The 14,490-nt window shown below is 43.8% G+C and overlaps 2 pseudogenes; both read right to left on the bottom strand.

Moving 5' to 3' along the window:
- Nucleotides 1-3,284: 3,284 nt before the first annotated feature.
- LOC101045978 (uncharacterized) lies at nucleotides 3,285-5,361 on the bottom strand (annotated as a pseudogene).
- A 6,183-nt stretch (nucleotides 5,362-11,544) lies between these two features.
- Nucleotides 11,545-12,214, bottom strand: LOC101031043 (large ribosomal subunit protein mL50 pseudogene; annotated as a pseudogene).
- Between the last annotated feature and the right edge of the window lie 2,276 nt (nucleotides 12,215-14,490).

Here is a 14,490-nt window from a genome sequence, read left to right as displayed (position 1 = left end):
TGATTGATTGATATGGAGTCTTGCTCTGTTGCCCAGACTTGAGTGCAGTGGCACAGTCTCGGCTCACTGCAACCTCTGCCTTCCAGGCACAAGTGATTCTCCTGCCTCAGCTTCCCGAGTAGCTGGGACTACAGGCACCCACCACCATGCCCAGCTAATTTTTGTATTTTTGGTAGAGATGGGCTTTCACCATGTTAGCCAGGCTGGTCTCGAACTCCCGACCTCAGGTGATCCGCCCACCTCAGCCCTCAAAGTGCTGAGATTACAGGCGTGAGCCACCGAGTCTGGCCTCTTTTTTGTTTGTTTGTTTTTTTAAGACATGAGGTCTTGCTATGTTACCCAGGCTGGTCTCAAACTCTTGGTCTCAAGCAATCCTCCACTTCAGCCTCCCTAAGTGTTGGGATGCCTAATTTTTCTTAACAAATTATTGTAACTATAGGTTACAATTTGTATTCACTTAGCTTCAGTAAAATCACAGGTTTAATTTGTTATATATTTTTTCCAATGCTGATTAAAATAATCACATAACTATCAACATAAATACTCCATCTGAAATCTTCTGACTGTTTGGGATATGGTGGTACTGACAGATTGTAGCTTACTGGAATTTGCAGTAATTAGCCAAACCATGACAGAGGCACATGTAAATTTTTTCATTTTTTTTTAAGACAGTCTTGCTGTGTCTGTCACCCTGGTTGGAGTGCAATGGCAAAATCTCGGCTCACTGCAACCTCCACCTCCCAGGTTCAAGCAATTCTCCTGCCTCTGCCTCTGCCATGGTGGTGGGATTACAGGCACCCACCACCATGTCCAGCTAATTGTTTGTATTTTTAGTAGAGACGGGTTTTTACCAAGTTGGCCAGGCTGGTCTCAAACTCCTGACCTCAGGTGATCCACCTACCTCAGCCTCCCAAAGTGCTGGGTTACAGGTGTGAGTCACCGTGCCCAGCTAGATCTTGTTTTCAATGTAAAATTCTAAATAGTCAGACTGCTGAAGTCTGTGACTAGCCACATAAGGATTTTTAGTTGTTGCTGGTGAAAATTATTTTTGATTATGCTAATAGGATTTTGGAGGAAAAAATATCTCCTAGAACCAGCACTCTGTCATTTTCCTGTCTGTCCCCATTGAAACATTTGAAGTGGTGCACAAGTCGCTGGAACTTTCTGAGACTTTCTCTTGGAAGGTCTTTGAGTCTTCCCTAAAGAGAGAAAAGAGTCAGGGGGTAGTGCCCCTTTATTTTTATTTTCCTTTAAAATTTTGGGCTTAGCCTTGATCTACATGAAAGAAACTATAAGTCACAATATCATGTAATATGCTTTGTAAGAAAGCCATTATGTCAAGTACTTCAAATTTTCAAAGTGTTAGATGTTACTTCGTTATCTTTCACTGCACTCCAGCCTGGGCGACAGAGTGAGGCCCTGTTTCAAAAAAAAAAAAAAAAAAAAAAGAAGTTAGGGGTGAGGAAGATGTGCAGTCTGGTGATATCAGAATTAAAGGAAATGGATTGGTGAGGAAAATTTCATTATAATTTTTAAGGCTTGTGGGTTTTTTTGTTTTTATTTTTGTTTTTATTTTATTTTATTTTATCTTGAGATGGAGTCTAGCTCTGTCACCCAAGCTGGAGTGCAGTGGCAGTATCTAGGCTCACTGCAACATCCACCTCCCAGATTCAAGGGATTCTCCTGCCTTAGCCTCCCGAGTTTCTGGGATTACAGGTGCCTGCCATCATGCCCAGCTAGTTTTTGTATTTTTAGTAGGGAGGGAGTTTCACTGCTTTAGCCAGAGTGGTCTCGAATTCCTGACCTCGTGATCTGCCCGCTTGGCCTCCCAAAGTGCTGGGATTACAAGCGTGAGCCACAGTGCCCGATAATAATTTTTTTCTTTCAATGTTTTATTTTTTAGTTTCTGAAATACAAATCAAAATACATTTTGTTATAAACAGCTAATCAAAAAAAAATACATGGTTATATGGGCTATAGTTTTTCATTATTTTAGAGCACACCCTCAAACTTAAAATTTGATCCACAAAAATATGTAAATGTTTGGCTGGGTGCGGTGACTCATTCCTGTAATGCCAGCACTTTGGGAGGCGAAGGTGGGTCGATCACCTGAAGTCAGGAGGTTGGAGACAAGCCTGGCCAACACGGTGAAACCTCGTCTCTACTAGAAATGCAAAAACAAAAACAAAAACAACTAGCCAGGCATGGTGGCGCATGCCTATAGTCCCAGCTACTCCGGAAGCAGAGGCAGAAGAATCTCTTGAACCTGGGAGGCAGAAGTTGCAGCGAGCCGAGATCCTGCCTGTTCACTTCAGCCTGGGGGACAAGAGCAAAACTCCGTTTCAAAAAAAATCAAAAAAAGGGGAATGCTCCTCCTCTCACAAAAATAAATGAAATCTCACGGCTGAACAAAACAGAAATGTAAGTTAGGATGTTTTAAGTGTATGGAGGCACATTACAGAATCCACGTAGAAACGTGGCAGAACAACTGGCTTGTTTCTATTGGAGCTGTTCTGCTTCAGAGAGAGATATAAGGTACACGGGAGTGTGCTGAAGACTCACAACAGAATTAGTTACTCAAAATTAACTAGAATTCAATATAAAAGAATATATGACAGTAGTAGAACAATCACAACAGTTATTTGATGCCTGGAAACCAAGTTATAAGCTTAGGAGAAGTACCTTAACAGGAACAACAGTCAACATGTTTATACAACTTTGAAAGTGAGAAAACTTCATCATTTATAGATGATGTCTTGTGCACAAGTACATTAGTTTCCAAGACACTGGGAACAACAACACAACATACAAAGTAAGAATAGGGCTGAGCATGGTGGCTGTCACATGTAATCTAGGACTTTGGGAGGCTGAGGTGGGCGGACCACTTGAGGTCAGGAGTTCAAGACCAGCCTGGCCAACATGGTGATACCCCGTCTCTACTAAAAATACAAAAATTGGCAGGGCAAAGTGGCTCACGCCTGTAATCCCAGCACTTTGGGAGGCCGAGGTGGGTAGATCATCTGAGGTCGGGAGTCAAGACTAGCCTGGCAAACATGGAGAAACCCTGTCTTACTAAAAATACAAAATTAGCTGGGGGTGGTGGTGCATGCCTTTAATCTCAGCTACTCAGGAGGCTGAGGCAGGAGAATCACTTGAACTCGGGAGGTAGAGATTGCGGTGAGCCGAGATCATGCCATTGCACTCCAGCCTGGGCAATAAGAGCAAAACTGAGTCTCAAAAAAAAAAAAAAGAAAAGAAAAAATTTAGTCAGGCATGGTGGCACATGCCTGTAATCTCAGCTACTTGGGAGGCTGAGGTAGGAGAATCGCTTGAATTCAGGAGGTGGAGGTTGCAGTGAGCTGAGATAGAGCCATTGCACTTCAGCCTTGATGACAGAGTGAGACTCCATCTCAAAAAAAAAAAAAAAAAAAAAAAAAAGTAAAACAAATCCAAGCTATGTAACCTTCCACCATTCTCTTGAGTATGAAACCCAGGCCGCCTCTGGTCACTTGCAGGGGTGTCTTCTTTTTTATTCTCAGTGTAAATGTCCGCTCCTTGGGACAGCAGCGGTTTTGCTTCTTCCACTCTCTCCTCAGCGCAGGCTAAGTGTTAAAGAGTGTTCACCCTCCATGTCTTGGATGTTCGTGGATGTTCTGTGGTACAGAAGGATCGGAATCATATTCAGGTTACCTTCGGCTGCTGCCCTGTGCATTGCTGTAGCCTCACAATGGTCCTTAGCATTTGGATCAGCGCCGCCCTCTCATAACATGACAGCAATCTCATGCCTGTTTTCGGAAGCTGTATGATGTAGGGGAGTACAGCCATTTTGACAGACCGTATTCACTTGAGCACATTTTCCCAGAAGGGTTGTTTTTTTTTTTTTTTTTTTTTTTTTGAGACAGAGTCTCGCTCTGTCGTCCAAGCTGGAGTGCAGTGGCAGGATCTTTGCTCACTGCAACTTCCACCCTCTGGGTTCAAGCGATTCTCCTGTCTCAGCCTCCTGAGTACCTAGGATTACAGGCATGCACTACTACACCCAGCTAATTTTTCTATTTTTAGTAGAGATGAGGTGTCACTATGTTGGTCAGGCTGATCTCAAATTCCCAACCTCATGATCCACCCACCTCGGCCTCCCAAAATGTTGGGATTACAGGCGTGAACCATGGTGCCTGGTCCCAGATGGGCTTTTACAATCTCATTGCGCTCAGCGGAAGCCGCAGTATGGAGAGGAGACCAACCTGCATCGTCTTTATCGTTCACTGGCACTCCAAGTTGCAACAAAAATTCAACAATTTCTGCATGTCTGGCTGAGCATGCCCAGTGCAATGCAGTTCTGCTGTCCTGGTCAGGTCTAGTAGCCAGGAATTTATCAGCCAGAATACTCTCCTTCAATTCTTCCAGCTTCCTCCATAGGCCAGGTTGCAGACCATTAGGTTAGACACACACCCCTTCATTTTGCTTTCCCAGGAACTCATGATACTATATTGTATATGTCTGTGTGTTTTATTTATTTATTTTTAGAGATGAGGTCTCACTGTGTTACCCAGGCTGGTCTGAAACTCCTGAGCTCAAGTGATCCTCCCAGTTCAGCCCAAAGTGCTACAGAAATACAGTCGTGAACCACAGCACCCAGCCAATATTTGCATTTTCACCCATGGTTCGTGACTCACAACTCCCATAGCCCATGTTACAGTAAACAGAATCTCTCTCTTTGACCTTCTCCCGCCCTTCTTCCACCTGCCTGACGCAGGACTCTAATCTCATTGTGAATCATAAAACTCTCATTCCAGAGGAAGTCCTGCCTCATAACCTGGAGGTAAGAATGCTGCACTGAAGGAGCAAGAAGAATCTGAACAAACAGGCCTTGCTGGGTTCAGATCATTCTCTTTTTGTCTAATCGCTTTTTTTTTTTGAGATGGAGTCTTGCTCTGTCACCCAGGCTGGGGTGCAGTGGGTGATCTCGGCCCACTGCCGTTTCTGTCTCCCAGGTTCAAGCGATTCTCCTGCCTCAGCCTCCCCAGTACCTGGGATGACAGGCCTGCGCCACCACGTCTGGCTAACTTTTTGTATTTTTAGCAGAGACAGGGTTTCTCCATGTCGGCTTGAACTCCTTCCCTCAGGTGATCTGCCCACTTCAGCTTCCCAAAGTGCTGGGATTACAGGTGTGAGTCACTGTGTCCAGCCCGTCCAATCACATTTTAACATGATTGTCCATACTTCAGTCAGGCCTATCCAAGAAATCTCCATAAAAGGCCCAAGAGGACAGAGTTCAGGGAGTTTTGGAGACCTGAACAATGGAGGCTGACAGGAAGGTGAATAAGAGCTCATTCAACCAACTCCTCAGGCACAGAAGTTCCTGCCCACGGGACCCTTCCAGACCTCTGCACATAAACACATATCTTCATCTGACTGTTTATTCATATATATATATATATATACATATATATATATTTTTATTTTATTTTATTTTATTTTTGAGATAGAGTTTTGCTCTTGTTGTCCAAGCTGGAGTGCAATGGTGAGATCTGAGCTCACTGCAACCTCCACCTCCCGAGTTCAAGTGATTCTCCTGCCTCAGCCTCCTGAGCAGCTGGGATTACAGGCATGCACCACCATGCCCTGCTAATTTTGTATTTTTAGTAGAGATGGGGTTTCACCATGTTGGTCAGGCTGGTCTTGAACTCCCAACCTCAGGTGATCCACCCACCTTGACCTCCCAAAGTGCTGGGATTACAGGCGTGAGCCACCACTCCTGGCTGTTTATTCATATTTTTTAAAAATATCCTTTGTAATAAACCAGTAAACTTAAATGTTTCCTTGAGTTCTGTGAGCCACTTTAGCAAATTAATCAAACCCAAAGAGGAGTTTGTGGGAACCCCAACTTGAAGTCTGTTGGTTAGAAGTTCCTGAAGCATGGACTTGCGAATGGTGAGAAGGAGCAGGGCAGACTTGGGGGGCCAAGCCCTCAACCTGTGGTTTCTGAGGCAATCTCCAGGTAGATAATTTTGGAATTGTATTAAACTGGAAGACACTCAGCTGGTGTCCTCTGCTTGGTGACAGAAGTCTTCTATATTGATTGTTGTAGTGTGACATTAGAGAAAAAAAGTGTTTTTTTTTTTTCTTTTTTCTAACACAAGGCTCTGTCTCTTGTTATATATAATAAGAAACACCAGCTGGGCACGGGGGCTCAAGCCTGCAATCCCAGCACTTTGGGAGGCAGATCACAAGGTCAGGATACCAAGACCATCCTGGCCAACGTGGTGAAACCCTGTCACTACTAAAGACACAAAAAATTAGCTGGGCGTGGTGGCACACACCTGTAATTCCAGCTACTCGGGAGGCTGAGGCAGGAGAATCGCTTGAAACCGGGAGGTGGAGGTTGCAGTGAGCCGAGATCACGATTGCACTCCAGCCTGGGCAAGACTCCATCTCAAAAAAAAAAAAAAAAATAGAGTTGAAGGCTGGCTGCGGTGGCTCACACCTGTAATCCCAGCACTTTGGGAGGTTGAGGCAGGCAGATGCCTTGAGTTCAGAAGTTTGAAACCAGCCTGGGCAACATGATGAAACCCGCCTCTACAGCAACAACAACAACAACCACCACAACAAAATGAATTGGATGGGAAGATCAGCTGAGCCCAGGGAGGTGGAGGCTCCTGTCAGTCAAGATCATGCCACAGCACTCCAGCCTGGGCGAGAGAAAAACCCTGTCTCAGAGAAAAAAAAAAAAAAAAGAGAACCCTGTCTCAGAGAAAAAAAAAAAAAAAGTACTTAAACACTAAAATTGGAAAAGAGTCAACAGCCCACAATGCTGCTTAAATTGGAAAGCAAAAATGAGAAAATGACGAAATTGCAGATGGGAGAAAGCTTGTCCTAAAAGGGAAGTGAGGAAAGCCGATAAGCAACCTCATCTGAGCTGTGGAGCAATCCAAAGACCCTGAACTGACGGCACCATGTGTCTTTCAACATGGGGACTTGAGAGTAAAACCTGCACGTTGTTTGAAAATCTGTTGAAAATGCAGTAGAATTCCAGGAATTTCTCCCCCTACTCCATGGAATTTGGCAGGTTTCCCTCCTCCACTGTGGCTAGTCTAGAGGTTTATTCTCCTCTAGAGTGAATAAAGACCAGGCGCAGTGGCTCACGCCTGTAATCCCAGCACTTTGGGAGGCTGAGGCAGATGGATCACCTGAGGTCAGGAGTTGGAGACCAGCCTGACCAACATGGAGAAACCCTGTCTCTACTAAAAATACAAAATTAGCCAGGCGTGGCAGCGCATGCCTGTAATCCCAGCTTCTTGGGAGGCTGAGGCAGGAGAATTGCTTGAACCCAGGAGGTTGAGGTTGCGGTGAGCCAAGATTGAGCCATTGCACTCCAGCCTGGACAACAGGAGCAAAACTCCAAAGCAAAAATGAATAAATAAATAAAAATAATTAGCCAGGCATGGTGGTGCACACCTGTAATCCCAGCTACTCAGGAGCCTGAGGCAGGAGAATTGCTTGAACCTGGGAGGCGGAGGTTGCAGTGAGCCGAGATCTTGCCACTGTACTTTAGACTGGGTGACAATCGAGACTGCATCTCAAAAACAACAACAACAACAAAAATAGTGAATAATAAAAAGGACTCTGGATTGAGGGCCCTCATGAAGGTACAGCTGACGTTTGGTAGCCATGTAGAATACTGTTTTTCCATGTCATACTGCTAGACTGGAGGAAGGACCATGTGTGCACTCAAAAGCCTGCCTAGTATCCCATAAAGAGGCTTTTGCTATGCTACGGTGCTTTACTTCTTTGTTCCGTTTGCTACTATTGTTGACAACAAACTGAGAGTTTGGTTTGGGTCATATTAGGTCTGACATTTAAACAGGGATGTCGAGGGGACAGTTATAAATAGTTGTATATATAAGCCTGCAATAGAGGTAGGGTGTTAAGAGATCAGATTGGAAGGTATCAGAATGGGAGTCATTTGGCATATCTATAGCATTGAAAATCATTAGACCAGCTGGGAATGGGGGCTCACGCCTGTAATCCAAGCACTTTGGAGGCGAAGGCGGGCGGATCACCTGAGGTCGGGAGGTCAAGACCAGCCTGACCAACATGGTGAAACCCCGTCTTAAAAAAAATAAAAAAATATGCCAGTTGTGGTGGCTCACGCCTATAATCCCAGCACTTTGGGAGGCCGAGGTGGGTGGATCACGAGGTCAAGAGATCAAGACCATCTTGGTCAACAAGGTGAAACCCCGTCTCTACTAAAAATACAAAAATTAGCTGGGCATGGTGGTGCACGCCTGTAGTCCCAGCTACTCAGGAGACTGAGGCAGAAGAATTGCTTGAACCCAGGAGGTGGAGATTGCGGTGAGCTGAGATCGCGCCATTGCACTCCAGCCTGGGTAAGAAGAGCAAAACTCCGTCTCAAAAAAAAAATAAAAAATAAATTAAAAAAATAAAAAAATAAAAAATAATAATAATAATAAAGAAAATCATTAGACTGGAGGGGATCACCTAGGGAAGGAGCATAGAATTATGAGACTGGATAGAGGACTGGACCCAGAAATATTCGATATTTATTATTATTATTATTATTTTGAGACAGAGTTTCACTCTTGTTGCCCAGGCTGGAGTGCAATGGCATGGTCTGGGCTCACCGCAACCTCCGCCTCCCAGGTTCAAGCGATTCTCTTGCCTCAGCTTCCCAAGTAGCTGGGATTACAGATGCCTATTACCATGCCTGGCTAATTTTCATATTTTTAGTAGAGACGAGGTTTCACCATGTTAGCCAGGCTGGTTTCGAACTCCTAACCTCAGGTGATCCACCCATCTTGGCCTTCCAAAGTGCTGGGATTACAGGCGTGAGCCACCGCACCCAGCCATATTCAACATTTAAAGATCAGCAAAGCAGTAGGTGTCCACAGAGAAGACTGAGGAGAGGTAGGAAAAGGAAGAGAGTGTGGCAAACCAAGGGAATATGGAGTTTCAAGGAGGAATTTCTTGAAGGTTTCAATACCGATGAAAGATTAATATGACTACTGAGAAATGAGCACTGGATTTGCAAGATGAATGCTATTGGTAATGTTGACTGGGACAGATTCAGTGATAGGAATGAAAGCTTGATTAGAGCGGGTTATTGAGAAAATATGGGATTAAGGCTATGTGTAGTGAATTAATATGACCTGATAACTGTCACAAATACTAGGTAAATGACACAAGTTTTTCTTTTTTAGAGACAGGGTCTTGCCCTGTTGCCCAGGTTGGAATGTAGTGATATAATCGTAGCTCACCATAGCCTCACACTCTGGGGTTCAATCTAGTCTCACCTTAGCCTCCTAAGTAGATGGGACTACAGGCATGTGCCACCATGCCTGGCTAATTTCTTAAGAAATGGGGGCCGGGCGCGGTGGCTCAAGCCTGTAATCCCAGCACTTTGGGAGGCCGAGGCTGGTGGGTCACAAGGTCGAGAGATCGAGACCATCCTGGTCAACATGGTGAAACTCCGTCTCTACTAAAAATACAAAAAATTAGCTGGGCATGGTGGCACGTGCCTGTAATCCCAGCTACTCAGGAGGCTGAGGCAGGAGAATTGCTTGAACCCAGGAGGCGGAGGTTGCGGTGAGCCGAGATCGTGCCATTGCGCTCCAGCCTGGGTAACAAGAGTGAAACTCCATCTCAAAAAAAAAAAAAAAAAGAAATGGGGTCTTGCTGTCTTGCCTAGGCTGGTCTTGAATTCCTGATCTCAAGAAATCCTCCTGTCTCAGCCTCCTGAGTTGCTGGAATCACAGGTGTGAGCCACTGAACCTGGTGAACATAAATTATTTTAAATTCATAGCTGAGCTTGCAAGGAAAAAGGACTATCTGTAGTCGTGCCTCATGCCTGTAATCCCAGCACTTTGGGAGGCCGAGGTGGGCAGATCACAAAGTCAGGAGTTTGAGACCAACCTGGCCAACATAGTGAAACTCCGTCTCTACTAAAAATACGAAAAATTAGCTGGGCATGGTGGCGGGTGCCTGTAATCCCAGCTACTTGGGAGGCTGAGGCAGAAGAATCTCTTGATCTCGGGAGGTGGAGGTTGCAGTGAGCTGAGATTGTGCCACTGCACTCCAGGCTGGGTGAAAGAGCAAGATACTCTTTCAAACAACAACAACAACAAAATATATATATATATATATGCATGTATATATGTACATATATATATATGTGCATGTATATATATATACACACACACACATAATCTCAAAATCAAAAGATCATTTTTGAAATTATCATTTTAAATGACAAGATAAAGTTTAATTAAATGAATAATTTAATTATTACCATTGGACTTTTTGTAGATTGCACACAGCATTCCAAACAAATGAAGGAGAATAAAAATGCATTGCATGTTGTAAAATAAATGTGATTTTATTAATTATTTTATTCAAAAATATAGAACTACATGTGTAATATAAAATGTATTTCTAATTATGAATCATGTTAAAAATAGTTTGGAAGCTGCTGATTTTGATTTCTGCTTCAAATTTTGCATATACAAATATATACATATATATAGTAAGACAGAGTCTCTCTCTCTCTCAGGCTGGAGTGCTGTGGTGCAATCTCAGCTCACTTCAACCTCTGCCTCCCAGGTCCAAGCGATTCTCCTGCCTCAGCCTCGTGAGTAGCTGGAACTACAGCCACATGCCACCATGCCCAGCTAATTTTGTGTTTTTAGTAGAGACAAGGTTTTCTCCATGTTGGTCAGGCTGGTCTCAAACTCCTGACCTCAGGTGATTCACTCAACTTAGTCTCCCAAAGTGCTGAGATTACAGGTGTGGGACATAACTCCCAGCCTGAATTTTGCAGAATAATAAATAGCCTTTTGAAGTACTGCTGGGCACTTGTCTCGTTGTTTGTCTTTAGGTTAACGTGCCAGCAATAATTCTTTTTGAGTTTCTGACACAAAATAGCAGTTTTTATCCAAATAAATTAACTACTCTACCCCATCCCATACTAAGCCATTCCATACTAAGCCACTTGTATGGAAGGCCAGGCCCCGTCTGTCTGTCTGCGCTCACTCACCTTCCTCAGGTACTCGCATGGGGGAGGGCACTGACTTTAGGTGCTGCTGCAGCTCCTTGGTGAGCTGGCCGTGGTCATGGGACAGGAACTGTGGGGTCAGGGCAATAGAGGGCTTCACCACCTGCAGAATGGGAACAGAAGCTCATGGTGAGCACCAACCTATTAGAGAATTCAATTTTTTTTTCAACAAATCTACTTTAATTCCAAAAGAAATTAATCTAGAAGGGTAGGTAACATGCAACATACTTCTATGTTTCTTTTATAGGTATCTATCTAATACAAGTTTATTTGTATATGTGCAATATATAATAACTCTACCTTAGATATGAGTCCTAACAGGATGAAAATATTTTCTTGCAACTACTACTTTATGCTTATGAAGGGTGTGAACTTGAAATATCCTTCTATCTTAAATCCAAGTTAATGACAGTGTCCTCTCAAAATTTTTCAAATTAATGACCTAATTTCATTTAAAAAATGGTTTCAGCAAATATGAAAGTAGAAAGTCCTGTTATTTGTCCATTCATAGTATGAGAAAAAAAAGAGATGATACATTCATCTATAGAAAAAGTGGGTTTAGAGAACAGTTCTGGTAGTATTTCACATGGTAAAGAATTGAAAGATATGATAAGAAGCCCCCTTGCCCAGAGGAAAAAAATGATTTCAGTATGTTTCTCTTCCAAATTGCTTAGTAATTCCAAGTGATTTTCAAATTGGGGGCAGATTACTGACACTGAGTTCATCAAATTTAGATCTATCTTGAACAGGAACATTATAGAATTCAAGAACATCTCTAATCCTGCACATCTGGTGGAGTCTGGAATTAGGGACTGCATGACCCAAGTCAGCAGCTAAATGCACCAAGAGACTGAACTTTAGATGATCATCTTCCAGGGAGATGTCTTGCCAATTACAAGGAAGAGATGAACCAAAAACTTTTTTAACATAAGATTCCAAATGATTCTGGAGATCTTCAGGTGGTGTGTATGCTCAGCTTCCTAAGGGTGGACACACTAGGATGGATTCCTTTTTCACCTCGTCTACAGTCTCAGCAACCGCTGGCTCTATCTCTTTTCTGGATCGAGACCAAAATTCTTTGTGTGGTGCCCCTGAGACTTTCCACATGAAGACTCTTCTGGTAATGCTGGACACAGATCACACGGCCATCTTCGCTGAGATCCACTCTAGAGAATTCTAAAAAAGTTTCTTGAATGATTGGAAAAACAAGGTGATGCTTGAATCTATAGTGGTCAAAAGCATGGGTGCCTCAGAAAAAGACAGATCCAAGTTTAAATTCCTGTACTTGGAATTTCTACTTCATGCCATGCAAAATTACTTTACCCCTCTTCACCTCAGTTTCCTTCTGTGTGAAACAGGAACAATAAATTTCATTCCTCATTCAGTTTCCATCAAGGATTCATGAGATAATACCTCTAAACCATCCAACTCATTTAAATGTATCATCATTTCTGTCATAACTAGTGGGATCAATTTCACTATTATTGGATATACAGTTCTGTGCCTGAAACCTACAAAAAAAGAAAATCTTATATCTAAAACGTGTGATTTGTCATTGTTATATTATTAATCATAACCGTATTTAATCACACAAGGCCTTGTACATGGCAGGTGCTTGAGAAACAGTTGTGGAATCAATGCATATGGGCTCCGCAGCCACACTGTTTAGGTTCTATTCTGCCTCCACCACTTATTAGCTGAGTGATCTGGGCAAGATAATTCACCTCTTTATGTCTTCACTGCCTTCTCTATAAAAGATATATAATAAGAATCCCTAGCTCCTTAGGTTGTTGCCAGGGGTGAATGATTTGGCACATAGTAGGTACTTGTTAAACATTAGCTGTGATTATCTCCTTCCAAATCTTCCTTTTCAGAGCCACAGATAAGGCCACAGTGCCACCTGGTGACCCTGGAGTCGCCCACTAGGCTCTCTCTCCACCATAGGTCCTAGACTGGGTAGTTACTGCCTGGAAGTTTCTGCTGCATCTGCCTCCTCAGTGCTCACATAAAGACTTTTGTATTTTCCTCCTCCCATCCCCACAGGTGGGGTTCAGGTTGCCCAACACAACTGGGTGGTCCACACAGGGAGGTGACCGCCTGTGTCAACCCTGTGAGGTCCCTAACCATTGTTCCTTCCTTCTCATGTTCTGGGCAGATGCCAGGGTGGGGGTGACCCACACCCTCAAGTTTCTTGCTTTGGAGGGTCCCATTTTCTGCTGGGAAGGCAGACAAAGGTCACAGGAAGCCAGAGACCTGTGACTTCTCTGTGCCGTGGGCCCAAACTATAAAGACCTGAACCCTCTATGCTAGAAGTCCAAGGCTCAGGTGCTCCCCAGGACTTCTTGCTTCACAGCCTCTGCTGAGGGAGGATAAATACTATGTCCTCCCAGAGCTTTGGGAGCTTGTAGCAAGCAGCTTTCCCAGCACAAAATCTCCTGGAAACCTCAAATTGTTGTCTAAAACATTTGTGTACGATTTACATCCTATTTCCCATATGTCAGCATGTTTTAGGAAAAAAATCTCTATTTTCTAAACATGCAAGAGAAATGGATATTGTAGGACAATGTGACTTTTAAAACATGTTATTTAGGCTGGGCATGGTGGCTCATGCCTGTAATCTAAGTACTTTGGGAGGCTGAGGTAGGCGGATCACCTCTCCTAAAAATACAAAATTGGCTGGGCATTGTGGCACATCCCTGTAATCCCAGCTACTCAAGAGGCTGAGGCAGGAGAATTGCTTAAACCTGGGAGGCAGAGGTTGCAGTGATCTGAGATCATGCCATTGCTCTCCAGCCTGGGCAACAAGAGCAAAACTCTGTCTCAAAACAAAACAAAAAAACCTGTTATTTAAAAATCTTGCCCACACCATTTCTGACCTCCAAGAATGCCAAATACTTGTAGAACAAACATTATTAAATGCCTACTATGAGCCAGGTGCAGTGGATTACACTTGTAATGCCAACACTGTGGGAGGCCAAGGAGGGCAGATCACTTGAGGCAGGAGTTCAAGACCAGCTGGCCAACATGGTGAAACCCCGTCTCTACTAAAAGTACAAAAATTAGCCGGGTGTGACAGTGCACACCTGTAATTCCAGCTACTAGGGAGTGTGAAGCAGGAAAATTGCTTGACCCAGGGGGTGGAAGTTGCAGTGAGCCGAGATCGTGCTACTGCACTACAGCCTGGGCAACGGAGCAAGACTCCATCTAAAAACAAACAACAATAACAAAAACCTGAGTCTCAGCCAAGTGGAGTGGCTCATGCCTATAATCCCAGCGCTTTGTGGGGGCCGAGGTGGGGGAATCACTTGAGGTCAGGAGTTCCATACCAGCCTGGCTAACATGGTGAAATCCCATTTCTACTAAAAATGCAAAAATTAGTTGGGCATGGTTGCAGGCAGCTGTAATCCCAGCTACTCAGGAGGTTG

Source organism: Saimiri boliviensis, chromosome 8 (assembly GCF_048565385.1).
Source record: "Saimiri boliviensis isolate mSaiBol1 chromosome 8, mSaiBol1.pri, whole genome shotgun sequence".
In the NCBI taxonomy this organism is placed as follows: domain Eukaryota; kingdom Metazoa; phylum Chordata; class Mammalia; order Primates; family Cebidae; genus Saimiri; species Saimiri boliviensis.
The sequence above is the reverse complement of the archived record's forward strand: the minus strand, read 5'-3'. Positions and strand labels throughout refer to the sequence as shown.